The sequence below is a fragment of the Elephantulus edwardii genome, unplaced genomic scaffold, assembly GCF_000299155.1.
Source record: "Elephantulus edwardii isolate Elephantulus edwardi_28Jun2011 unplaced genomic scaffold, EleEdw1.0 scaffold00073, whole genome shotgun sequence".
In the NCBI taxonomy this organism is placed as follows: domain Eukaryota; kingdom Metazoa; phylum Chordata; class Mammalia; order Macroscelidea; family Macroscelididae; genus Elephantulus; species Elephantulus edwardii.
Window position 1 is genome coordinate 2,697,915 of NW_006399823.1, and position 25,238 is coordinate 2,723,152.

Below are 25,238 nucleotides of genomic sequence, written 5' to 3' on the forward strand. Positions count from 1 at the left end.
CAAATTATTATAATGAAATGTGCAAGGAGCTGGAGTTAGAGAACCAAAGGGAAGAACACCAAAATCAAAGAACTAATAATAAATCCAAGCCTTGAGTTACAACACTAAAGGTGTCTATGGGCAAAAGCTTGAATGATGCAGGATGCACAAGAGTAAAATGGAAGGAATGCATAGTCATTGTACCAAAAACAATTAGTTGACACTGAAACATTTCAGTGAGTAGCTTATGATTAAAAACCAATAGCACTGAAGGAAGAAGTTTAAGCTACACTGAAGACACTGGAAAAAAATAAGGCCCCAAGAATTGATGGAATACCAATCGAGGTATTTCAGAAAACAGATAAAACCCTGGATGTGCTTATCAATCTCTGTCAACAAACATGGAAGACAGCCACCTGGTCAAGACTGGAAGAGATCGATATTTGTTCCCGTTCTCCTGGAGAGATACAAATTTGTTCCCAAGAATGGTAATTCAACAGATTGGAAATTATTGGTAATATTAATATCATATGCAATTAAATCTTACTGAAGATTATTTAAAAATAGCTAGAACAGTACTTCAACAGGTATTTCCAGAAACTCATGCTAATTTCAGAAGAACCATGGCATGAGAGATACCGTTTCTGATACCAGATGGATCTTGGCTGGGAGTAAAGAATACCAGAAAGATGTTTACTTGTTCGTTATTAATTATGCAAAAACTTTTGACTCTGTGATTCATAACAAATTTGGCTAACATTGAGAAGGATAATCGCCTAGAACACTTAATTGCATACATGTGAAACCTTCCCATAGACCAAGAAGCGGTTGTTCATATGGAACAAAGGATTGCGTGGTTTAAAACCAGGAAAGATGGGTGTCAGAATTGTATCCTTTCTCCACATCAATTCAAATTCCATGCTGAGCAAATAATTTGAGAAGCTGGTCTATATGAAGAAGAATGTGGCATAAAGATTATAAAAAGATTCATTGACAACCTGTATTGTCCTGATGGCACAGCTTTGCTTGCAGAAAGTAAAGAAGACTTGAAGCAGAAGATGAAAGACTATAGTCTTCAGTATCAACTACATTCAACATCAAAGATCATGTGCACTTGTAAGTGGGGTTTACTGCCAATCCCCTTCTACCTCCTAGATTTCTCTATAACTAAGTGTTGAGAACCTTATCTTGGGGATGAAGTGAAAAGACTAGAAGGAGACATATTTACATTTAGATAATTAGAGTAAATCACACTATTTTCCTCTTTTTATTTGCTATTTCTTTCACTGTATTTAATTTTCATTTGTTAATTACTAGAAGTTAAGGGAGGGAGTCATTACATCTTTCAAGATGACTTTGTTGTTGTTGCTGTTGCTATTGTTGTTGTTGTTATGTGCCATCAAGTCACCTGTGACTCACCGTGACCCTCTGAACAATAGCTCTGAATTCTGCTCTATCCTGAGTCATTCTCACTGTCTCCAACACTCCCACTCCCATGACCTCAGTTACTGTGCCAATATGTCTAATCTGGAGCCTTCCGCTTCAGCACTATAAGTCTACCCTTCCAAGCATGATGTCCTTCTCCAGAGACTGGTCCCTCCAGGCCACATGTCCAATCTTTGTCTCCAAGGAGCTTCACAATCCTTGCTTCCAAGGAGCAGTATGGCTTCACCCTCTGTACGATTAACCTGTTTTGTTGTTTTTTTTTCTCATAGTATGTTCAAGACTCTTCTCCAGCATCTCAACTCAAAGGCATCAATTCTTCTTCTGTATCTTTGGTCACTGTCCGGCTCTCTGATACATAGCAAGTAATTGCAAAAACCATGGCCTAAATCAGGTGTACTTTAGTCTCCCCTCTGGCACTTTATAGCACTATAAATGGTTGATATATTTATTCACAAAGACGGACAGTAAGTAGCTCAATCCAGCTTTCTTCAAATGATGTCAAAGTAAATTTACTGTGAGTATTGTGCACTGTTATATCAGCTGTCATTTGTCTTGGCACTATCATTTGATATTGATGTGGTGCTTTGTAAAAGGAATTAGAATCACTGGCATGTCCTTAAACGAAAGAATTTACTTTGACTGAGAAATACTTGTTAAAGTAAGTCCATATGGAAGAAATCTTAAAGATAAACCACAGTTTCCAAACTCTGGGCATTTCATTAAAAACGGGAAGTACATAAAAATTTTGGAAGTTGTTTTGCCTTTCAATTATGCTAATGGATAAGTATTTAATAAAATACTACTTCAAAAGCTTTTGCCTATGCATTTAAATTCATTCAGTCAAAGTTTAGTCATTTTGAGCAGTTCAGTTTCAATTGACTATACCTAGTCCATTGCTTCTGGATCTAATAATTACATTGCAGATAAATGCCATTTTAAAAAATTATTCAGTTCTATTACTGTTCTTTAGAGTCTTGTTCTGTTTTAGCCACTTTCTATCTAAAATAACACCCGAACAGCTAAAATTAACTATATAAACAAAACATTGAAACAACAACAGCACAGCTTGTAAACGGATATATCTTCTAGATTGATGAATGATACATGACCTAACATTTGCATGAACTCTCCATTTAGGAAATCGTGGTCCCACAATTGGATTAGCTAGTTTTCAATTTGTCAATTCTGTCTAGTTAGCAAAACAAAGAAACAAAAATCTTAAAAATAAATGAAAATTATCATTTTCAGAGCCATAGTGTTCTAGGCTAGCTCCAAGCTGGATAACATAGTTGGATGGAGAAGTGACTTCTGAGAAAGAAAGAAAATTGAGTAAGTGTGTAAACAGGATGCAACATGGACACACACTTTTCATGACTTTAAAGCATTCAGTATTTCCTTGTCCTGTTTGAACAACTGCTTCTTGGTCTGTGTATAGATTCCAAGTGAACAAAATTGAACGATGATTAGGACTAACCTTATGGATTGCTCTGTGAATGTTACACTGTGAGATACTTTTACATGCATTAAAATTTGAGTTTCCAGATAAACACCTACTGTGACTCTTACCCTTCTCAGTTTACTGATAAGTGCCTTGGAAGAAAGGTATGATGATCTACTTGCAATCACTCATTGGAAACTGTAGAACTTGCTGTAGGTCTGTCTGCAGTGGGTGACAGGACCAGCGCTGACTCTAGATCTGCGGGATACTTCTTAGATCTCTCCCCATAATTCTCTTCTAGGTTCTCTTCCAAGATGGGATTAAGTGGGACTAGAAAGACACACACTTTATGCACCTGCTGGCAAACAGGAAATCAAAAGACAGATTGCATTGGGAAAGTCTGCTGTCAGGGATCTTTCCAGAGCACTGAAGAGTAATGATATCTGTCTAGAGACTAAGATGTGCCTGATCCAGTTCATGGTCTTTGCAATTACTTGCTATGCATCAGAGAACTGGACAATGCCTAAAGATGACAGAAGAAGAATAACTAATGCCTCTGAGTTGTGGTGCTGGAGAAGAGTATTGAACCATGGACTTCTAAGAGAACAAACAGGTCTCTTCTGGAGAGGATAAAACCAAGGTGCTCCTAGGATGCAAAGATTTTGAAACTCTCACATACTTGGGAATGTTGCCATGAGAAACCAGTCCTTAGAGAAGAAGATCTTGCTTGGAAGGGTGGAGGGTCACTGCAGGAGAGCAAGACCCTGGAGAAGTTGAACGACACAGTAATTGGCATAATGGGGGTAGATGTGTCAGAGACAGTGAGATTGGCTCAAGATAGGGTAGGGTTCAGAGCTGTTGTTTAGAGTCGCTAATAGGTGAAGTCAACTCTATGGCACATAACAACAATATTGGTGCTGAGGAAGATCCACTGACTGCAGAGATAAGCTACATTTTGGGCGACTTCTCCCTGCTGTCTAGACCCACATGTCTATGACTGTCATTCATGACACTCTGATCAGTTCCCTGATAATATCAGCACGTAGAGAACTTTACAGTCTTGAGGGGATTATCACATAGGCAACTTCTTCTAAATATCATACTATTACTACCTTTGATTTCACAGTACTGAGGAGCTTGAAGCAGCACCTTCTGTTAAGAAAATTTTGGAGTTGAAGAAATGTCATGATTTAGCAAGTTGCCTTCAAGGGCACCCAAATGGTAAGAAGTACCTTATCTTCTAGTTGACATCAAGTTGGAACCAATTAATAGCTGACCTTCCAGCAGATTTCCTGAGACTGTTAATTGCATGGGAGAAAGTCCCCTGTTTACCCCTTCAGAGCTGATGATGGGTTAAAACCACCAGAGAGATGCCATCGATGGGTCAGCAGTGCGACTCCCTGTGAACTATGCCACATGAGCTACAGCTGGACTTAAGTTCAAGCCTACTGCCTCCCACTGAGGTTACCAATAAGAGCAGAGGATTTCCTGATGGTGGTCCCATAGCTGTCCCAGGTTCATTTACTTTAAACCCATCTCGTCACTTCTGACCCTATTAATTAAGGACATTTTCCTAGTTTGACACAGATGGACAAAGACCAAGCCTCTGAACTTCTTCTTAACCAGTTGCTGTGGAGCAGATTCTGACTCCTCATGACCTTGTGTGTCAGAGTACAGTGGTGCTTCATTTACTTTCCAGTGGCTAATTTTTGAAAAGAGATCACTAGGCCTTTCTTCTGAGGCACTAATCAGTGAAATAAGAATGGTATGATTGAATGCAAGAGTTGTTTGGGCGTTCTACATGCACATATAACTGTTGTTCTTTTGCATATGGCCCCACACCAGGTATAGGTGCAGGCACAGGAAATTGACTTGCATGGCTTTGAGTCAGAGGAAGCATCACCAACTCTCAAACAAGACACTTGCCCTGCGCTTGGTTCCTTCCATCATGAGGACAAACAGGAGGGCTGTGCTGCTGCTCCGAGCCTGTTCATTCCAGCAGTTCTGTATGTCCTGTATGTCCCTTGTTCCCAGGGCTGGAAGAGGACACCTTTCTGGCTGAGGAAGGATTCCACAGATCACCTGCATCACTGCCTCATCTGGCCTGTCCTTCAGGACTTCAAGTTGCTCTTTATTGGCACTGAAATCCAAAATAATATCCTAGGGATGCCTTGGGAAAACAAGTGTGTTTTTCAGAAGTTTATGCACTCTGGTTTCTCAATTTAGATAAGTGGGTAAAATCTATACTCCAAAGCATGCAACTTGACAGTCATTTTGCTAAATACTTGTCACTTTACTGATATTGCCACAAATAAAGCACGGTTAAGACAATACAGAGAAACTTGCCCTACATAGAAGAAGATGGCTTTTTATCACAGCATTTATTATAATCACTACTGGAAGGAAAACAACCTTCTATTAAAAATGGAGTGGGGCGAGTGGGGCGGGGTGGGCTAATCACCCAGTCTCTTGCATTCCTGGTGTTTCTACAGTAATTTTTATTCTGCATGCTTTTGATTCTGAGTACTTGAGTGAATTTACAATTCCACTGAGTGTATTAATTTAGAAAAATGCAATTTTAAAATGTTTAATTGTGGTGCTATTGTGGCAAACTGTTGTTCCACTTTATTATCTCCCATGCATCATTAAGCTCTAGGATTTACTGTGAGGCAGAGATGTCAGAGGGTGATAAGAAGGTTAGCGAGAAAGCACAAGACCAAGATGTGAGAATAATGAGCTCATTGCTAACCATCCTTTGCTCTTTCTTGCCCCAGCTTTCCTATCCTATCGTTCCAAAAATCCCTACCCTTCAAGTGATGTAAATGAAATTGACAATTGTGAATATAACATTCATTCCAATGTTGGGAACACTGAGCGTGCATCACATTTTACTTTAAAAAAATTATAGGGACCTACATAAGAAAGGTGACTACAAGAATTATAGACTTGATGAGAAGATGTCTTGTAGACTTTGTATTTTGGAATATTCTGCATTTAAAGGCATAGAATTCACTCTCAGCAAACTTTTTCATGCTAAAGGAGAAAAAGGTGAGAAAAGTAGATGCTGGGAATGGAGTTCAATCCCAGAGAGTTTTCAGGTTCAATCCCCCCTCTTTGGGCACTATATCAGAGCAGAAGGGCCTATCAGACTGCTTCACACCAACATTCTCTTCCTTGTTCAGTCGAGAGAAAACCATCTGCTGTTCACCATCACAACTTTCTTCTCTGGCCAGGTCTCCTCCGTTTGTACTTTGGTTTGGAAATCTTACTTTTTTTTGTGGAAACAGAGTGAGAAAAATGGGGAAGAATGTTACAGATTGCATGACAACTTGGTGATGGGTTTGTGTTTGTTGCTCTTTAAATGTTATCAAATAAGCAGCTGCTAGCATATTGTACTCATCTTGCATATATTATGTGGACATATGGAATAACTTCTCCTGGGTTATACAAACTTAGAATGTGAGAACTGGAAGTGAAAACCTAATCACAGTTCCTTATTACTTTTAATATTAATAATTTATAGTTATATTTTGTTGTTTTTGTTATATGCTGTCGAGTCACTTGCAACTCATAGCAACTCTGCGAACTACAACTCTGAACCCTGCTCTATCCTGTGTCAATCTCATTGTCTCTGACACAGCTACCTCCATTACCCCGGTCACTGAATCAATCCATCTCATCCAGGGTCTTCCTCTCCTGCACTGTCCCTCCACCCTTCTAAGCATGATGTCCTTCTCTAAGGATTGGTCCTTCCTTGCAACATGTCCAAAGTATGTCAGACGAAGCTTCAAATACCTTCCTTGCCTCCAAGGAGAAGTCTGGTAGCGCCTTTAAAAAATGATTATTTTCATCATTCATATATACTGTGCTTCATGCATGTACATTGTCTTCCATACAGTGGCCTCGGGGAATCATAGGTGACCGTTTATTCCTAGCTAAACCTGGAGGAGACCCAGCTCCACATTGTCCCAGCCAGTGTTGGGGGCACTGTTAAGTGAGAAGATGGTGCTTCATGATACTTTAGAAGTCCACTTCTTTTTCTTCCCAGAAATGAATGGAGAAGAGTGAGTGTTAGGTCTTTTTTGGCATACCTTCCAGGGTTCCTTCTCTCCTTTGTTGTTAAATTCCAGTCAAATATGCCCAAGCTTCCCTGAACTAAGTGTAATAAACTCTTACACAGAGCTTATGTTGTGTACTCTTCTCAACACTTCAGTTGTATTGATACAATTACTTTCTCTGTGACCTGGCCACTTTCATTATCATCCCCTTTTACAGTATAGGAAACCGAGGCACAGAGGTGTCAAGTAACTTGGGCCACAAATCTTCTAATTTGCTATGTTGAAATTTGGACTCAGGATGTGCCCTTAGCTAATCCACTTCTTCCAGGGTTGGATTCACCTACCTGGCTAGGTTGCCTTGTAATTCATCACCTGCCCCAAAAGGGAAATGCAATGTGCTTCAGTAATAATGCCCAGAAGATCTGATTTCCAAATTCAGCTCTTCACACTTACAAGCTGTGAGACTCTGGGTCAGATTTAAGTGCCTGGTGGCACTTAAATCAGGACTGGCCCATAATAAGCACATAAGGAAATGCTTACTGGTATAGTGGTTATGTAAAGTTTATTCCTCTGTGGTGGTATGATACAATCTTTGTAGGGCACCACATACAGTTCAGACATGTACCAAGAACTCTAAAAACAGAAACAGGATCTGGGTAATTGAAAATGGAAGGGGGAGGCAAACAGAGAGCTAGACAGAGAGAGAGAGGAAAAGAGAGCTGAAAAGGGGCAAAGAGAAGGCAGAAATTTATATGAATAGCAAAAGACAGGTAAAGAAACAAAGAGGTGAGACACAGAAAAATAAAGATAGGTATAGAGAGAGATGAGAAATATATATGGGGGGAGGAGAGAGAGGGTAAGAAGTCTAGCATGTCTAGGCACTACAGGCATGCACGTGTGCATGATGCATTAGCTGAAGGTACAAGGGGGTGGCAATATCTACTATAGAAAGCTCTGGTGGTATGTTCCAGATGATTTGTGCTGCCAACTTGAAGGCCTTGCATCTCCTATGGCTCAAATCCCCCCAGGACTCCGTAGGAGAATCATAAGTAGCTTCTGAAAGACTCAACAGGTTCAGTATGAGTTGGAAAGATCTCCACGACAGTCAGGAGTGAGGGAGTGAAGGAGTGAGTCCTCTCCTCTGCTGACCTTACTAAGACGTTTGCACTCTAAATTCCGATCTTGCCATCTCTTTTTTGTAGCACCTGAACAGATTGAAGGAAGCGGCAGAAACTTAGTGGTTGCGAAGATCTCAGCGCAGGCAAAGGTAAGGTGTCAGGTGTCCAGATCTAGAAAGATGATACTTGAGGCTCCATCAGAGCTCCCTGCAGATGACAATGAAGAACGGGGCAGACCCTCTGTAACACACAGAGTAGCCATGACTCAGACTCAACCAGATGGCAAATAACCACAATCACCAACATATAACTCTGAAAATTATTGGTGTGATCCATTACCGGTCTTATGATCAAAATTGATGACACACGTAGTGACTGCTCAGTTCCTCAGCTGGATGGATGCCCAGGGCTTTTCCACGAGGTACCCACAGGATACAGCCTTGCAATGGGATGACCCGGGGACATCTGTGCTCCCTCCTGTGTAGTGGCATTGAGTGCACATGCCACACACCAGGCAGACGTGTGAGTAAAATAGTTCAGCAAGTGGCTGAGGTTCTACGGGAAAGGACAGCAAGAGGCCCAGCCCCCTCTGAATGAAGGAGACGGTTGTCTGTGAGGAGTAGGGTTCTCCCTGCAGGAATGTCCCGGGGTTGGCAGAGGCAGGTGGCAGCTGGGAAAGTCTCCCATGCATTTGCCCTCTGTGCTCTCTGGCTAGCTTCGAGGGTTGAAGAGACTCTTTCTCTCCTCTTGGCTGCTCCCCTTTGCTTTCTCTGGCTCATTTAAATGTTGGCACTCTCCCATTTGCCATCTCCTTTGTGCTGTCTCTCTCCTTTTCAGGGTAACAATGAATCCCAGAGGAAGGAGGGGCAACCCAACCATCCCCACAAAGCCTGTCTTCTGTGCAAGTGAAGCTGCAGAGTCCCTGCTGACAAAGAATCTTTCCCAGGGAGGGAGGTCAGCCCCTGCTTCCCAGCCTCTTCCTCCATCCAGCAGTCACAGTGGTGAGGAGGAAGGGCTCTCGGTAGGGCTCCAAGTAGCTGAGGACATCCAACCAAAGGATGGCCTGGAATTCTTACTGTGCTGCAGTTTCCCCATAATTCAGCCTCCTGCCCTTCAAACCTCACTCCTCCAGCTGCTGCTCTCACACTGTGTCTGCGCATTCACCCTGGTCATCCAGCATGCCTGGAGCTACCTTCAGCATCACTGGCCAGGATTCCCCTACCCTGGGCACCTATTTTGTCCTTTCACGTGTTCACAGTCTTGTCTTTCAAAACCTAGTCTTGTAAATTGCTGGCCAGCCCATACTTATTTCTCCCTATGTGGGACTTCTAACAAACATGTGTGTGTGTGATTTTTATGGTGCTAAGTCACAAACTTTAAAAAAAAAAATTAATGATGTCTTTTTTTCCCTCATTAAGCCTGTAAAGGAATCCATGGGAGGCTGACATGCTGGAGAGTGCTTCCACTATTAGGGAAAGTGTTTCTGGCTATTTTTAAATTCTACTCCCAGCTCTAGCACTCAGCAGCTATGAGGACTTTTCTATGCCTCTTTGTGAAAATCTGTAAAATGAGAATACAAGCAGTGCCTACCTCAAATTTTTTTCCACTCTCACTGAAGAGTGAGCATCTTACTATATGCATTACACTGAGAACGATACATCACAATGTGTCAACCACAATTGAGTTGATTTTAACTCACAAAGACCCTCCATTGGGTTTCTGAGGCTGTAAATATTTTTGGGAAAAGATCACCCATTTTTCTTCTATATAGCAACTGGTAGCTTCAAACTGCCAATCTTTTGGTTAGCAATACATCGTTCTCCCATAGAGTAGCTGGTGGATTCAAACCGCCAACCTTCTACCTAGCAGCCCTACATGTTACACACTATGCCACCAGGTTTCCTGCCACAATATAAATGCCCAACAAATATTTTCTATTACTCTTCTTCATAGGGTCACTATGAGTTGCCTGCGACTCGATGGCACTTAACAACAATAACATCAACATTGAGAGTGATCAGCTGACCCAGTGGACAGAAAGCGATGACACCAAGCCAAAGGTGGATGACTTTTAATCTGCAGCCCTCAGGCCTGCCTTTCATTGTTTTTGTTCAGACACTCCTCTAGGTCGTATAGCCCTGGTGTACAAGTTGCTGCACAGCGGTAACTTGTGGTTGCTGTGAGGCTGAACACTGTGACACTGATGTGTCAAATGTGTTAATGGCTGGTTACCCAATGTGGACAGAGAGTGGGGTGGAGCTCCCCAATTAAAACAAGCTTGGAAGGAGGAGTGGCATCCACTTCCATAATAGCTTGCCTCCAGAAACCCTATGAACCTGGAGAGAGGATGAAAGGCACCCAAGCATTGAGGACTCTCCTTCATTGGGTCACTATGAGTCACCTGCGACTCGACAGCACTTAACAATAACAACAACATTACTATCCTTTTTTTAAGCATAGCCATAAAAATAATGAGGCATATAGTAGTAATTCTCTCTCTCCCTCTTTCTAGAGAGAAGGACACCATGCTCAGAAGGGTGGAGCAATAGTGCAGGAGAGGAAGACCCCGGATGAGATGGATTGATACACTAACTTGGACAATGGGGGTGAGTGTATCAGAATCAATGAGACTGGCTTAGGACAGCACAGGTTTCAGAGTCGCTGTACATAGATAGGGTCACTATGAGTCACAGGCAACTAGATGGCACATAGTAACAACAACTATCTATTATCTATCTATCTATCTATCTATCTATCCATCCATCCATCTATCCATCTATTTATCCAACTCATGTATACCCTATGTGTGCAGACTCTACTTAAATAATTAGCAGTCTTATTACATATATTTGGAAATACTATAGTATTAGGTATATGTGTGTGTGTGTGTGTGTATATATATATATATATATATATATATACTTGAATACATGTGAGTTAAGTATTCTGACTTAAATCACACCAACATGTTTTTGTAATAAGTAAAGCAGGGCTGTTTTAGCTGGTGCATTAAGTAGATTTTGGACTCACAGCAGCCACACGTGACAGAACAGAACAGCCAAGTTGGGTTTTCTTGGCTGTTATCTTTATGGGTGGAATGCAGATTATCCAAGGAAGTTTCACTCAAGAAACTTCCAGTATTTCCTTTTGGTTAGCAGTCAAGTATTCAACAACTGAGTTAGCGACTGTGTAAATACACAGTTGTTGTGTGCTGTCAGACGAATTCTGGCTCATAGGACCATGATGGGATTTCCAAGGTGCATTATTTATAGAAGCAGTGTGCCACATCTTTTTTCTGGGTAGCAGCTGGTGAATTTGAACCACTGACTTTTCTGTTAGACTAGCACCTAACACACTGAGTCATATGTTGTTGTTGTTGTTAGGTGCCAACAAGTTGAGTATGACTTGGAGTGACCTTATGAACTACATACCTGAATCCTGCCTTATCTTGTGCCATCCTCACCATCTCTGGAAACCTAAGACTGTTGCTGCAATCACCATGCCAGTCCATCTCTTTAGGGGGTCTTCCTCTTTTCAGCTGACCCTCCACATTTCCAAGCATGATGTCCCTTTCCGCGGAACAGACTCTCCTAAGTAACATGTCCAAAGAATGAGAAATGAAGTCTTGTATCCAAGGGGCATTCTGGATGAACTCCCCGCACCCTCCAATATATCTGCTCGTTCTTTTGGCGGTTCACGGGATATTCAGCTGAGCCATGAGGGGAGGTTTATTTTTAACACCTTCACCTCGGAAGGCAGCCTGTGCGTTTACGCAGTCCACCACCAGAGGGTGCCTGTGGTCATGAAACCAAAGAGGCCCTGGGTGACCCGACAGCCAGCAAAGGTGTTGACAAGAGAGCTGCTTGAATAATTACCGCTATGAAATTGGGTAAAGTGGTCACAAATGAGCAGGGAGTATAATTACAAAAAGGCCAGATAGGCTTCCCGAAATAGCAAAACATTGCTGAGAAGAACTCCAGCCAGTTTGAGATTTCGATTCTGGGCTTGATTTCTAAGCCTTGCTCCAGAGAGCAGAATCGTCCCAGGGCGAGCTAAGTAGAAAATAACAGAACTTCACATCCGACCTAATGACAGCCAGTCGCCAGAATCCAAGGAAGCCTTCGCTCTAATGAGGTCCAGCTCGCCTCGAGTATTTGAAGCTTTCCAGGGCACTTCTGACCCGGGAACGCAGCAAAGGAAGCTGGGGTTTTGATCATGTTTGGATTTGGAGGGACTCTTAGGTGGTGACCTGAGTCTGGAATAAAAGCTGGGGCAACACAAGTTAAATCCCTAGTCTGAAGGAGGCATCATTATTCTGGATGAAATAACGATATGCTTTTCCTCTCTCTCCCCTCCCCTCCCCTCCCCTTCTCAAAGTGCCAACCACGCCAATCTTTCACAGCTACTAAAAAATGAGAATTAACATTGGGTAAAGTGGTATTTTTGGTTTTTCCCCCCTTTAAAAAAATAATCTGAAGAATTTCCTTTCTCTTGTGGTAAGTCCGAGCATAATTGGGTTAGAAGGGCTATATCCCTAGGTGACTAGTTTTTATCCAACCTTCCACACACGTTCTGTTCCGGGATCATTTCATGAGAGGGATTTCACCTTTGCTTCCAATAATTGATCCCTGGGCTTTACTGTCAGGAAGTTCTTTCTAGAGCCTAACCTACATTAAGCCCTTTCTGACTTCATATTTAAGTGAAATCAAACAGTGAATGTTTGCACAAATGAATAAAGGAATAGAGTGCTGCAGGTGAACAGGGTGGGGTTTGAAGTAGAATCAGGATGGTGACTGCAATCAAGCCCTAACTCATTTTAGTACGAAGTGTCCTAATGCACATCTCCACCAGAAAGACTTCAAAGAAAGGAAGCTGGCCAAACCATTCAGTAATATCTGTGCTGTTATCCGAGGGAGGTGGGGAAAACTCCCACTCTCCATCATGGGCACTTCTGGTGGCTATGTGCCCTGTGAGGAATGTTCAGCAACAGTGATGACCTAGAGGCGACCCTCATTGGTCACTGGCATTCATCCTCATACCCCTACCTTCCTTGACATGGTATCCTTACACCACCTCTCATTTTTCATCTGTGTGTGTCTAGTTCTGTTGTTGTTACCTCTCACTTCTTAGTTGTGTGTAAGATCAGTAGGTTTAGTAAATGGAAAAAAAAGACATCTAGCTCAATTCAAATTTCAATAAGATGAAAAATTCACATCTGCTGCCCCCAAAATTGGTTCTAACTCATAGCAACCCTGCATTAGGTTGTTGAGGCCATAGGTCCTTAGGAGAGGAAATTGGCCATTTTTCTCCCAAGGAGCAGCTGGTGGATTCCAACCAAGCAACTTTGCTTTGGCAGAACAGTTTATAGCTTATTTTGCTTACTTTTGAGGAACCCGAGTGACACAGTGGTTAAGTACTTTGTATTAGTCAAAAGGCTGTTTATTTTGAATGCATCCATCACCCTGTAGGAGAAAGATATGGCTGGCTGCTTCTGTGAAAATTACAGCCTTGGAAAAACCCTCTGGAGCAGCTCTGTTCTGGCCTATACAGAGTCACAATAAACTGGAATCAACTTGAGAGCAACAAGCTTGTCTTTTGTTTGCTTTTCCACATAGTTTGGTGTATGAAGACCATGTCTCAAAGAGATGAATTTAATCTCTTTGTTTAATCATGTCATCAAACTGAAATACATTGCCATTGAGTTCATTCCAAGTCAGAGCGACCTGCTATCATATCACATTTCTGTGGCTGCAAATCCCATGGGGAGAGACTGCTCATACTTCTTCCCCGGACCCCTTGGTGAATTTGAACACTCAGAGACTTGCAACCTTTGACTTTGCATTGCAAGTCACTAAAGAATATGCCACCGTTGTTATGTACCATGTAGCTGGAACCAGCCATAGCTGACCCTCCAGCCGATATTCAGAAGCAGTTAGCACCATTAACTGTGTCATATTAATGACATTAATATAAGTGATTAAATGGTACAATACCTCATTTATTATCTCTTTATCCCATATTTTACATTTACAATACTAGTTGTTTTTTTTTTTTAAATCTATTTTGCAAAAATAAAAATCTATTTTGCACATTAACAATGCAAATGATGACAGTAACAAATACCAATGTCCCTGATAGGGTCCTTGATCAGTAGACCTCCTGTGTGTATAGAAAGGAAGCTCAAATTGCACAGTAATTCTAGGTCTGGGAGGGCAGAGGTGGTGTGCTCTCCTCACGCCACTGGGTGTGGAACAAACAGAGCAGAGGTGAGGGCTGGAGTGGGGCTGGTGGGGTGGGGTGCTTGCTGACAGGTCCTAGGAATCCGTAGTGGAGGGAAGACAGCACAGTAGGAGCCAGGGTCCTGATGATGGGCCATCCAAGGGGCGGGGCAGCAGGGATGGGCCGAATCATGGTCAGAAAGAGTCTTGAGGGTGGGCCTTCAGTCAGCTAACAGGACCTGTGAAGTTCCTTATACTTCCTGCAATGACCCAATTAGGTGGGTATAGAAAAGGCTAAGGCAGGCAACCTGGGCAGAGTGGGGCCGCAGGTGAGTGGCCAACAGATGATGAAGTTTAAGGTCAAGCGTACAGTATGGTTGGGACCGTAGCAGCCTCAGAGGAAACTCCATGTTGCAGATTTTCAAGTAGACATGGAGACAGAGGAGGGCTGGGGGTGCTTGAGTAAAGGACCTACCAAGGGGACCCAGAGGCAACGTGCACACTTCTTCTCCTGCGGCACTCAGGTCCTCCTGTCTGTGGGAGGGAGCTCCTTGCCCCCGAGAGTCCTGAAGAGTGTTTTGGGGTTGTTGAGTGGCTAAGACAGGACCAACCATCCTGAAAATATATATAGTAAGTGTGAGAAAGGAAAGGTAGAGGCAGAACCTGCACCACTCTGGCTCTGAAAGCCCAAGTGGCCTTGCTCTGTGGGCAGCAATGTGGACCAAACTATCCTGAAGAGATGTGGAGTAGACGAGGAGATGGCAGTGACCTCCACAAAGGCTCGGAGGAATGGTTACACTATAATGTAGCTGAGGGTTGAGGTGATATGCTCATCTTCCATTTTCACACAATGCCAATTTTTGTATATGAGCTTGTTAGGGGATGTTGGGGAGGAAGGGAGGTTTACTGGCCAGAACAGACCATCTAGCTCCAGATAAGTGCAAGCCTCCCAATGGCCTTTAATACGGGGTAGAGAAAGCTCCCCTGTGTTTGGCGGTACCAGCTTGAGAAAGCTTGCCACCTGGGGAGATGGCTGCTGCATCTGTTGAGCTGGGAGTGGTCCACAGGAGGCTGAGGTTCTCCTAACCAATCCACATGTCCCATGTCTGCAAGCCCACCCTATCCTGTCTTCCTGTTTACTTGTTTGTATATAAGTGTGCTGCAGCCCCCAATAAAATTGAGCTGGATCAACTCTCTGAACGGCTCCCGGAGTGGTGTGTCTCCATTGTGCTTGCCCCCATCAGGGTGTCGCTGTTCATTGCCAGCAAATGGACAATGACATGACCTGGCCTTGGGGAACTAACTGGGCTGTGGAGTAAGCATACAATAATATATTATAATAATATAAATATTAGCTAACAATCGCTGAACACTTCCTCTATGCTAGTCAACACTGAAAAAGCACTGTTCCTGAAGACAAACCATGAAGACGTGAAAACGGAAGCATGGAGAAGTGACTTGCTAGAGACAGTCTCTTTTGGTGGAACTCAGAAATGAACCACTAAGAACAAACATGCTTTTCCTACCTTTGTACAACACTCTGGTGAGCTTAAGTTTTCCACTCTTTCCGTATTTATTTGTATAGTTACAACTATGTGTGTATCCATATTTCTTTTCTTTTTTTTTTAGATAGTGTGTATGTGTTTAATTTAGAAAACACCTAAACTTTGCTCTGAGGGTCAAGTTCATCTTGATTGGTTGGCTCAAGTGATTAAAGTGGTTAATGAAAATTAGACACACTAGTTTTTCTGCATTGATTTAATTTTATATTTTCCTCATGCTGGAGAAGAAGCTAGTGCAAATGATCTCCTAAAGGTATCCCTCTTCCATTGTGTCTTTGGTTGCCAGTCGTAGAGTAAAACCCACCATGATGTCTAATTGGGTAGGGAAGGTTTTATTCTACTAGGATGCCCCAGTAAAAATGTGACACCCATTTTTATTGGAGGGTATAAAGCTCTGGTGGCCTTGTGGTAAGAAGCTGTGGCACAATCTTAAAGTTAGAACTCATCAGTTGTTCCTCCAAAGAAGGATCAACAATCTCCTCTGGTGCAAATTTACGGCAACTAAAAACCTTCTGGAAGGTCCACTATTGGTCGTTTTCTATTGGTACATTTGGATTTGACCACTCAAGACAGCAATAAAGACCAAGGCTCTAAGCTCCTTCTGGCAGAGACTTTCCATAAGTTTTGACTTTTAATATTTGCATTTTCAGACCCAAACTCACAATCCTTCAATGCAAACACATATTCCCCTGAGCCTTCTTCTGGGAAGCTAGGAAAGGAACAGGGATGTGAAGCAATGCTTAGCCATCTTTGGAAGCCCTGGCCTGCTACCTCATGCAGTTCTAGGCATCCCTTTCTGGCTTAATAGCAAGGTCTTCTTTGCTGGGCTCTTTGTACCCATGTAAATGTAAGTGACTCCACTTTTGACAGCTGAACAATTCCTCCTTCGAACAAAGCTGAATAGCAATGACAAGGCAATACTATAGTAAAACAAACAGGTTTGTTTGTTTTTTTTTAAATGTATATAAAAGCATCTAAGGAACTCTTTTTCTTCTGAAGTGGGGAGTTCAGGGAGTAAATGGGATAAGGGAAATTGAGAGAGATATGGGTAGGTAGATAACAGGCTACAGGGGGTAAGCCTGGTAAACTAGACTCTTCTAAGGGTATAGCACCTGAAAGATCCTTGAATGCAAAATCTTGAGTCCCAGGGAAGAGAATATCTGACCTAGCACTCTAATTTCTGGGGAGAAAGATTGGTTTATGGGTGATAATCTCTACCAATTTAGTAAAATTGCACTAAAGAGATAATGATACTCTTCCAACATTCCACAATGAGGGCCAAATGCCTGTACACACTAGCTGCTGCTTTTGCTGATTGCCATCAAGTTGAGCACGACTTGTAATAACCCTATGAACAAAAGACCTAAAGCCTTTCTATAACTGTCGTTTCTCAAAGTTCATAGAGTTTCCAGAGGCACATACACTAGAGTTGTGGTTAAAGTCATCTTGTTTCCTGTTTTATCTTTACAAGGCTTGTACCTGCTCTGGATTGTGATTCTGTTGGTTGAATACTATGGCATTTATTAAAAAAAAAATCTTTTCTTTAGGGCTTGGCTACATAAGTGCCAACAAATAACTCAAACATCAAAGAAACATGTACTTTCTCTCAAAGAATATGCTCAATGAGTCTAAAGAATGGATTCAGAAATTCATAGAAGGGATCCTCTCTCAATCATGAAATGAGCAACTAACAGCTCACCAATGTCATCCATTCTTTTTCTTTCTTGAGATTAGATTGTATAAAAGAAGAGATGTGAGTCAGGCAGAAAATAAGACTAGGTTGTCTGATTTCCTCATGTTGGTTACTTTGAGGAGGAAATTAAGACAAGAGATGACAGTAAGAATATAGAAAAATAAGACAATAAGAAAACGGAAAGGTAGGGTGAGGCCATGGGGCTGGGATGGGCGGCAACAGCAACTACTATAACAGACTGCTGTGTTCTAATTTAGATGGAAGTACGTAAGCCTCCTGGATCCAGGTGACACAGTAGGTTGGTGTTGAGCCCTCTAGCCACTCTGGCAGGATAAAGAAGTGGCAGTCTGCTCCTGTGAAGATTTGCAGACTCTGAACCCTTATGGGACTGTCACACAAATTCGATAGGAGTTGGAGTCAACTGGATGGCAGCGCGTTTGGGTATAAGTCTAGACCATGTGTCTCTGTCTTTTAAAAATTAGTAGCATACATGTTCATAAGAACTCTTAATTGCTGAATTTTAGCTACAGAAATGTATCACCATTATGTAGATTCTACCTTATAGGGATCCTACAGGAAAAAGTAAAACTGTAAATTCTATTTTGAGGTGGTAAATCTTTACAGAAGCCTTTCCCCTGTGTAGTAATGGGTGAGTTCAAGCCACTGAATTATTTTGTAGTCTAATACTTAACCTATTACACCACTAGAGTGCTTATGAATTTCAGCTCTGTATGTACTAAATGAAAATCTTGACATAATTGTTTTCCCACAAAGTTAAACAGAATTTCTTCTTGGTGCCATCATTCTACCTCAGCTCTGACTGGTCACAATCTCTCCATGCCAGTTCCAACCTACCTTCCAGTTCTTTATAATCCTATTTATGAAAATTAGCCACTACCTTTCAGATTCTATATCCCATATTATTTCTACTAGAAGAGATATTTCTGACTTCTCTGAACCTTGGGTTTGTTTTTCTCCCCTTCTCAGAAAAGTGATGAGCAACGTGGAAGTCTTGAATTAGCCAGAAAGAACAGAGAGGAGGTAGGAAGAGAAAGAAAGAAAATGGGAAAATCCAGTGCAAGGTGCTCTCTTGTCTTCTGGTATATTCCATGAGGCTTGGAAAAATACCTGCCTGCTCCCCACCTTCAGATCAGAGCTGATTGGTAAGTTAGGGATTCATAAGTAATTCAGGTCTTATTTTGTTTGAAAAGTAGGACCATGCCATGGAGCTATTCTGTGTGACAACACTGCTCTTCTATCACAGGTAGAAGGTGAAGGGGTACCCTGGGGCTACATCTAGGCCTGTTACTACCCTGATGTAGTGAGTTTGGACTCAAAAGAAAGCACCTCAAGGAAATAATTGTTGTTGTCATGCGCTGTTGAGTCAGAACAGACCCACTGTTGATCCTCCAGCGGGTTTTTCAGAGATTATAAATCTCACGGGAGGAGACTGCCCATCTTTCTCCTGAGGAGCAGCTGGTGGATTTGAACCACTTGTCTTTGGGTTGTCAGTGCAACTCCCTACTCAATAAGAAAGGAATCTCTGAAAACCTGAGAAGAATGTCATAGAAACCTCCTATAAATTAGAGTAAATATCTTTGCCAAGGTATAAAGAAATCAAGTCTTTTTCAAGCCAATATAGTTATATCGTGGGTCTTTCTGCCTCTGTGGCCTGCCCAGTGCCAGGCATCCATTCACATGCCATAGAGCAATTGTAATGGCTGGAACATGGTCATTTGCTAAATCAGAACTTTATGTCCCTTCCTTCAGCGAAGAGGAAGTGAAAGCCCCACTCACACCTTCTACCCTCCTCAACTGAGGCCACGGTGGAAGTGGATGGGTATTAACTGGAGAATAGTATCTGCAATGCCTTTTGGCATGTAAACTAGCATGGACAGTGTTAAGCTATTTCAAAGCCAAGTGAATGTGATTTTCACACCTATTCGTTTTTAATTTAAGTCTATTTAAAATTTGAGGACCCTTCCACTGCTAATTTGTTATGGCAATATTAATTAATGGTTCTGCTTTACAGCCCTTAGGATGCTGCTTCTACTGAGTAAGATAGATTAGCAGGAGCATGAGATTAGAAAAACAATCTGTAAACTGGCCAGAGGCAGCTGGGGGTCACCTTGGTGTTTGAAAAAGGGACGCACACATTTGGAAAGAGAAAACCAAACAATGAAAATCTTAATACAATGCAGCTGCTGTTAATGGTGGGACAGACTCAATTTTCCAAATCTGAAGCTAGTTTTATCAATAGACATCAGGAAATGTGACCATATACAGAAGCTCAAATCGACTAGAAAATGCTGAAATGGAAAAAAAAGTTAATTCTCTCCCCCGCCCCCCCCCCATGATGTCTTCAATTTCTTCATCTTACTAGAAGTTTTAGGAAGTGTCCTAGTGGTACAGTGGTTCAGTGTGGGGCTGCTAACTGAATGGTTAGCTGTTTGAACCCACCAGTTGCTCGGTGGAAGATACTGGGGGAAGTCTGGTTCTGTAAAGATTTGCTGGCATGGGAAGCCAGTGGGGCAGTTCTACTCTGTCCTATGGAATCACTATGGGTCAGAACCAACTCTGTGGCAATCATATGGGTTCCCAGAAACAAGAGATATCAGGAGATGACATATGGGTTAAATGTCCTAAACTTGGGGGAAACGTTAGCATGGAAACCACGGGTGTACCTTCTCCTAACAGGCCCTCTGAAAGGCTTGCAAAAAGTGATTACCCTTTAAGAGCAGTTTTAAAAATCATTCTCATTCTTCCTTTGAGGAGGAAACAAAAGTATTTTAATTGCTCTGGATCCAGTCTTTGTAGAGACAGTGAACACCTTCTCTTCCAGTTAAGAAATCACACTGATATGCAAATTAAAAACTGAGAAGCATGTGGATAATTGAGGGTGAAAGATGGGTTCAAAGTCAATAAATAAACTTGCTTGTTTCTAAATGAGAGCTGGTGCTTCATCCTATGATGTCTTTTCCTGAGTTGGGGAGTGTTGGTGGGATAGTCTCTCTGGGGTGGTGCTGCCCTTCTGAAGTGCAAATCCACCAGTGGCTCCTTGGGAGCAAGAGAAACAATTTCCTCCCACGTGATTTACAGCCTCTGAAAGCCCTCTAGTGGGTCAGCTATGTGTCAGTTCAGCCTTGAAGGCAATAAGGGGTTATTTTCCAAGTTACTATGCATATCTACAAACTCACAAAACAGGGTACTTTTTCTTTTTTAACTAGTTTTTGTGGTGAGGAACTATTGAAAAATAGTGTTTTTATGATTGATTCCATGAATTTATGCTGGGATGGAAAATAAATGACTGAAGAAGGATGCAGATTCTGTGCCTCTATAATTTCTTCACAATGCTATTTCCAGTAATAGGCATTTATATTCTGACATGGGTCAGAATAGCCTTACTTCTACACAATTCTTTTAGCTGGAGGAGTCTTGTACAAAGGAAGTTTACTAACTCTAGAAGAAAATGTGAAGAATGCAGCCTGATCCCTTCAGTAATTTTCCAGCATTCACAGTTACCTTCCTCATCTGGTACCTAGAGGCCACAGCATGTGCACGCACACTCTCTCCTAACATTATAACCTACACATTTAAGCTTGTGCGATGTGTTAAAGAATCTACTGGACTCTTGGTTTCACCACTTGGTCTAAGTGACTGAAAGTCAGAGCTCATGTGATTAAAAGAACAACTCCGTCTTGGTTTTAAGAACTACCCCCTAGTCCTAGTGTAGAATATGTTGTTGCTGTTATATACTGTAGAGTCGGAATGAACTCAGAGCTGACTTCCCAGCCAGTTTTCAGAGGCTGACGATCACAAGGGAGGAGATTACCTATCTTCCTCCCCTGAAGCAGCTGGTAGATCCAAACGACATATTTCAGGGTTGGCAGCATGACTACTTACCACAAGATCACAGAGTTACAGGATATGGTGCAAATGAAACAATAGGTAAACAAAAAATCAAGCCTGCTGCTATCAAACAAATTCTAATGCATGATTTTCCTCCTGCAGGTTTCTGAGATGTAAATCTTTATGGGAACAGATTGTCTCATCTTTCCCCTAGGAAGCAGCTGGTGGATTTGAACTGGTAACCTTTCAGTTAGCAGTTCAATTAGTAACATACCAGATTTCCTTATTAGGTTCTGGAGAAACCGATGCCTGTGATTTTAATCTTTCTTGAGAATCTTACATTTAGGAACTATTTTGGGGGTTGTTTCCCCTAAAAAGTACTTATTTAAGTTTATTTTATCTTACTTTTACCACTGGAAAGCTGCTTTTGCTGTGGAGCGAGTAGATATTTCATTACTTCAAGAAAGTTGATATCTTGTTGTTTGTATCCATGTCCCAGAAATTGTCCAGCTTTGACAGTAAGTACTGCTATCATGCTGTTTGAGGTAGACTGGGATATCGTTGGCCACTCAACTGGACCACTGGGGTGTATGTTCAGCGGTAATCAGGTAACTTGCTCTTTGCTGAGAGAAAGAGGCAAGAGCGGCGGGTGAGCTGACCAGGGTTGAAAAGATGTCTCCTCTACTTTACAGCAAAGGTGCCTCGCTTTGCTAACCCAGCACTTGGACACCAATAACAAAAGGCTAGTGCCTTTAGGGACTTAAAAGCTTCTCTAAGCCCAGTGCGGGTTGAAGCGGGAGGTTGTTGTTAGCAGGGAGCATGATGGATAGATAAGAGTTCCAAAAGCGGGGTGGTGGTGCAGAACCAGGAAAGCAAAGCAGAATTTAAAGTGGCTCCTGGATTTTTCCCCCTTTGGTTTTTTTTTTTTTCCTTGAATGCAGACCCGTTCCTCAGCAGGATTCCCATTCAACAAAGCTCTAAAGGCAATGGTTGGCTGGCTGTTGTCCTGGTCAGCCCCACCCGGCTGTAGAGAGCCCAGTGTGCGAGGGGGCAGTGAGGGAAGGGGATAATGAGCCTTCTGGAATGGCAGTGGTGCCAGTGGGTGTGATGGATAGCCTGCAACCCTTTCTGTGCTACATGCCCTTTATCATCTAGTCGGGGTGGTTAGCGGACTGTCAGAGGAAAAATAATTTAGCGGTGGTGGCTTTAACTGATGTGCTGCATTCGGGGGTCAAATGACTATTACAAAGTAGTAGCACTGCCTAGTTTCTTCATCGTGAGAGCTCAGGGTTGACAACATAAAAGAAACAGGCATCACGGCCAGAATTCACTGACATCCTTCAAATTTCACCTGGGGAGGGGTGGAGAGGGAGCAGGCAGAGAGAAAAGGTGGGGACAGGGAGAGAAAGGAGGCCTCTTACTAAAAATAACATTGCCCGGACAGATCAGAGGTGAGCCAGGAGGAGAGCAACCACTTTGGGAGGCCTCAGGCTGCACCTGTGTTTGTTTTGGGATGATGAGGGGAGAGCCAAGGAGTTGGTGGTGGGGAATCCAGTGATCAGTGATCTTGTCACAGAAAACAACAAAGCCTGGAAACTGACAAAGGTCACCTGGTGTCTTAGAAAGGGGCGCATCCTCCATTGTACAACTGCTCACAAATCAAGCGGGCTGGGAGCAAAATGACTTCCACAGGTATTGTTGTTACCTTGGGTGGTACACAAGGTTAAGTGCTTAACGTCCTGCCAAAAGGTTGGTGGTTCAAACCTAGCCAGAGGTGCCTCAGAAGACAGGCCTCATTGTCTGCTCCTGAAAAGTCACAGCACCAATCCCCAGTGGAGCAGTTCTACTCTACACACCATGGGGTCTCCGCGGCTCAGCCAACTGGGTGGTAACCAGCAATGAGGATGGCTGGTGAGCAGCAGCCATAGGTCATGGGGTCATGGGATAGGAAGGAAAAGGAAAAAATGGAGGAGCAAGAGATTAGAAAGCTAAGGCTACAGGATTTCTCACTAGGAGGCATTCTGTTGCTGTGGTTGGGTGTTGTGGAGTTAAATGGACTCGGTGTACAACAGAATGTTCCTGCTCTCTCCTCACAGTTGGGGCTGTGATTTTTAAGGCCATGGTTGCAGACACGATGTAAATTCACCTCGTTGAGGGACTTCCTCAGTTTCACTGACCCTCTTTTACCAAGCACGATGTATTTTTCCAGGGATGGACCCTTTCTGACAACATGCCCATCGGCACTGAGAGAGAGCAATTTCATCGCAAGGTTGAGAGAATGACATTGAAGTTGTACTGGTTTTGTAAGCAGCCTGTTTGCACTTAGACTTATGGATTGCAAGGCCTATGGAGATTACATTTGAAACCAGTCCAAATTGCCCCTTAGGACGATCAGGGCTTTTAAAAAAAAATAGGAAAATAAATCAGTGAACTGAGGGCACAGACAGGGGGAGAAGTACTCATCACATAATTGAAATTCCTTGTTTAGTCTTAATAGTTTATTGATGAAGAGCTAAGTTGTTAATTAGAAGGTTGGCAGTTTGAATCCACCAGCATGCCTTGAATAGGAGGATGAGAGAATCTTTTGGTAAGATTCACAGTCTTTGAACCCAGATGAAGGGTTACTTGGGAGTAGAATTGACTCAAAGGTGGTGTGTTTGGCTTGGTTCTCCTTCAGTAGGAGTTCTTAGGTGGTGCTTGGCCACTACCAAAAGTTTGGAGGTTCAAGTCCTTCCAGAGTGCCTTGGAATAAGGCCTGGCAATCTACTGAAAAAAACCAACACTCAACAGAACATAGAGCTTCTCTGACATTTATGGTGTTGCCATGAACAGGAACTCAGTCATGACAACTGTTTCTCCCTCCCTCACTTGACCAAGCTACACGAGAAGTACAACATTACCGGCCTTGCTCATTGTATGCCCCCTCCATCTGCTTGGTAAAAGTCAAATAGATATTTATTGGATGAATAAATAGATGAAAGCTTACACTCCAGACATAATTCAAAATGAGGGCTCTGCCATAATACATTTCATTTGTATTTCTATAAAGCATCCCTTAGTGGTAGCTGAGGTTTTGGTGGTACCTTGTACCTTGCATTGTTTAACAGATTTATCTTTCTCTGAAGCTACATAATGGATTCTTTTCTAGGTGTTGTGATGTAATAATGATAACGATCATAGTAATAACTTACAATTATTGAGTACTTACTATGAATCCCACACAGGGCTAAGTGCTTTTTAACTATGTAAAAATGCTTATCGTCTTGATTGATGCCCAAAATGAATAAAGACAATTTTCTGTATCTAATACATTAGTGATGCCCACAAATAATCTTCAGAATGATAAGAGAAAATAACAATTTGCATAAACAAGCAATTATCCCACTTAGAAGCATAAGGTTATTGTGAAATGGTATGAGGATGGTTCCTGAGAAATACATATCTCCGAAAACTATTTCTTGAGTGAATGACAGTAAACTCATGTAACAAAGCAGAGCCACCACGTTGGTTGGGAAGGCTCAGGAGGTGATAGGTGATGGAAGAAAGCAAGGCTTTACCATCCAGATCTGTCTGCTGTCCCCCTATGCCTTTAAGTCTCGTGTTCCTGATCCTCTTTGTCTTTATATTGTACCTGTCCAGGGTCCCCACCAACCTCTGTCTTGAAGCTGCAATAGAATCATTGTTTCCAAACAAGATAACAGAACTCATATTTCTTTGTTCTTTTTCTAGTATCCCTGCATTTCCTTATTAGCTAGAAAGTCAGCCCAAACAGCTACCAAATACATCTTCACCTTATGATCCTTTTTATCTGGGTGCAGAGAGCTTAGGGGTCAAACCGGGGAGAGAGCTGTGCCAGGCCTGGCCCTTCCGCCTGCCC

At 42.4% G+C, this 25,238-nt stretch overlaps 1 protein-coding gene across 1 annotated transcript in view; it reads right to left on the bottom strand.

Moving 5' to 3' along the window:
• The window catches only part of LOC102877262 (double-stranded RNA-specific editase B2-like), a 337,013-nt gene that overhangs the window by 294,013 nt on the left and 17,762 nt on the right, over positions 1–25,238 (bottom strand). The window lies entirely within an intron of this gene.